General features: G+C 38.4%; 1 non-coding gene across 1 annotated transcript; it reads left to right on the top strand.

Moving 5' to 3' along the window:
* The first annotated feature begins 2810 nt into the window (after positions 1 to 2810).
* LOC111727648 lies at positions 2811 to 2913 on the top strand. The gene has a single exon (XR_002775145.1). It is a non-coding gene; the product is annotated as a small nucleolar RNA U13 (small nucleolar RNA).
* The last annotated feature ends 417 nt before the right edge of the window (positions 2914 to 3330 follow it).

The raw sequence follows: 3330 nt of genomic DNA, 5'->3' as shown, positions 1-3330 counted from the left end.
ACAGTGTGGGGTTTCAATAATGAGTCAGGCGGAGACCATCCATCAGTGTCACCTGCTGTGTGTTTGGAGGCCTTCTTGGAGACAGGATTAGGGCAGAAGCAACGTGACCCACAATCCACAAGCTGAGAAGCAGACTCACATAACATTTGAATTGTCACACCACAAAGACTCAGCTACTTAACATGGAATATTGGTAAATTATTAAAAATAATAAAAGATAATCAAAATTATCTAAGATTTACTATTCATCATTATTTAACCTTGCACACTCAGCTCTCTACACCAATTAATTTCTCTCTGCCCTTCTTACTGTCACACGTACGTACACACACAGAGTCATTCTCAGGTTCAGATTTGCTGTTGTAATTTATCTTGACTTCCACAGAAAGCAAGGCAAATGTTAAATCTTTCTCTCCATTTAAATTCAAATCAATAATTTTTGAGAGCCTCAATACTAAGAGAAAAGCTCCAGAGTAATGCTCAGTTAAAATGCTGCACAACCAGCCTCATTTCCATCCCAATATCTTAAGCTCCTGACTGCTAAACCTTATGTAGTGGGAATCCTTTGCTTACTATTCCCCTCATGTATGAGCTGCGTGATCAGCTTCTCAAATGTGAGTCGTGCTTTATGCCAAGGTGATCTCAGGCTATTATACACATTAGACAGATTTTGCGTGTAGGAAGAATAAATCTCAATGACCCTAAAATCTTTCCCTCATAATCAGTTTTCTTTCCTATAACTGCATATCTCTGAAGACTATCTGGAGCTTTACGGCAACAAATAAGTTAATATAGAAGAGAAAACAGATGGGCTTGACTGCGTTCTGGGATTTTTATAAAGCAACTCATTTTGCAAAATGTAAGTGAGGTTTTGTCTACAAATTCCCCAAAGGAGTGAATAAAGAATGGGAATTTGGGTCCCAAAATAACAAAGAAGGACAATAATTAAAGTCCCAACAAACAAGTAGCCTGAGAATCCGAGCACTGACTTTGCAAATGCTAGAACCAGAGTGATAACTAACTCAACACATGATGGTGCACATGTCAGTTAACAGCTCCACAATGGGTTGGAGTGTTCATATGCCTCACAGGTTTCATGGAAGAATATCTATTCAAAGTGAACATGTTATCTTTACTAGCCACTACAGAGTTTTGTGCCTTGTCCTAAAGAAAAGTTGAAAGCTCAGTTCAATTTAAAAAAAAAAAATTCTCAACATCTGACAACTTATGTGATTCAGGACTATTTTAAAGTGATTTGCTAGGGGCCAGATGGAGGTCAGATAGGAAGGGAGAAAGACCAGTACTGTGTGTTCTTTAAAAGCAGAGAGTAGAATGGTGGTTACCAGGAGCTGGGCAGTGTAGACGGGGTGGGAGGTTTGAGGGGGTTGGGGTAGGAAAGGGGGAGAACATTGGTTAAAAGATACAAAGTTTCCCTTAGACAGGAAGAATAAATTCTGAAAATCTATTGCACAACATAGTGACTATAATTAATAATCATATCAAGTATATTTGAAAATTACTAAAAGAGTATATTTTAAATGTTATATCACAAAGACGCTAATTCTATAAGGTAATGGATTTGTTAATAATTAGCTTGATTTAATCATTCCACAATATATAAGTATATCAAAACATCACATTATATGTATAAATTCATAGTTTTCTCATTTAAAATGATTAAATAAACAATAGATTGTTTTAAAACACGATGTTCATGGCAGCATTATTAATATACCACAAAATATACACAACTCAAATGTCTATCAGCTGATAAATGGATACACAAAATGTGCTCTATCCATAAGTGGAATATTATTTAGCCATAAAATGCAATAAAGTATACTGTTACATGCTACAACACAGATGAACCCTGAGAATTAAGCTGAGTGAAAGAAGTAAGACACAAAAGGCCAGATGTCGTATTATGCCATTGATAAGAAATTTCCAGAAGAGGCAAATCCACAGAGACAGAAAGTAGGTTAGTGGTTGCACAGGGTAAGCAGGTGGTGGGCAATTGGGACTAGCTGCTTATAGCTATATGGCCTCTTTTGGAGGTGATGAAAATATTTTGGAATTATGTAGTGGTGATATCTGGACAACATAATGAATATACTCTATCACTGAAGTATATGCTTTTAAATGGCGAATCTTACGTGAAATATATTCCAATTTTTAAAATTGCTGTATTTAGAAAAAAGTAAAGAGATTTAGTAAGATGGCTTTGGGTGCTACCTAGACTAGCAACATCTTATAACTCAGAGACAGAAGGTACCATTGAAGGGGGCGCCCATGATGAGCTATATACAAGCCAAGAAGGTTAGTTTGCCAAGCAAATAGAAGGAGCAGATCCAAGACAACTCGCAACCCCACAGCAAAGCTCTCCAAGTCCTAGCATGGATTCTTGTGAGTTCAATGAATGTCCTGCCTTTAGGAAGGCATACTTGTACCTATTTAATAGAACCCTCACTTTCATTTGACATGGTAAGAGACAATTTCTGAGGCTGGGCTCAATGGCTCACTCCTATGATCCCAGCATTCTGGGAGGCTGAGGCAGATGGACTAATCACGTAGGCTGAAGAGTTCAAGACCAACCTGAACAAGAGTAAGACTCTGTCTCCACTAAAAATACAAAAAAAAAAAAGGGAACCAGGCGTAATGGCCAGTGCCTGTAATCCCAGCCACTCAGAAGGCTGAACTAAGAGGATTGCCTAAACCCAAGAATTTGAATTTGCTGTGACCTATGATGATGCCATGTCACTTTACCCAGGGTGACAGAGACTCTGTCTCAATAATAAAAAATAAAAAGGATGATCCTTTTGTAGTTCATAAGCATGAAGATTGGGTTTTCATGCGCATGTGTGAGATGCGCCTCCCAAAATCTTGTTACGACATCAGCACATCACCCATCTGACATGAAAATAATAATAATAAAATAAATAAAAATTAAAAAGAGACAGTAACTGTTACTTGGTACCAAATAATCCCTAAGACAAACACCAGGTACATGGTAATCCAGTGAAAATACTTGTTTCCCTCCCAACCACACCAACAATGTCTAAATTTCATTTTCTGGGTTTCTCAGAACATCCATATGAAAATTAAAAGACCCTTAAATGCCAAGTATCTAATTCTACAGAAGAAAGCTTCCCCCTGGGCAGCTCTGAGCCCCCCATGGCAGCAGCTTAAGGCAGCATACATCTAACACACAACAGGCAGAGAAGGGACAGCAATGCTCATCTCATCGGGCTCCTCAGTCAGCTCTTGAAGGACCACACCCCTCCCCTGCAGAACAGCTGCAAGTTGCCCAGAGAATTCCTCTAAAGTTTTCTC

This window comes from Otolemur garnettii, unplaced genomic scaffold, assembly GCF_000181295.1.
Source record: "Otolemur garnettii isolate 467f Iridium unplaced genomic scaffold, OtoGar3 scaffold00115, whole genome shotgun sequence".
Lineage (NCBI taxonomy): Eukaryota > Metazoa > Chordata > Mammalia > Primates > Galagidae > Otolemur > Otolemur garnettii.
Note: the sequence above shows the minus strand (reverse complement) of the source record. Positions and strands in the feature narration are given on the sequence as shown.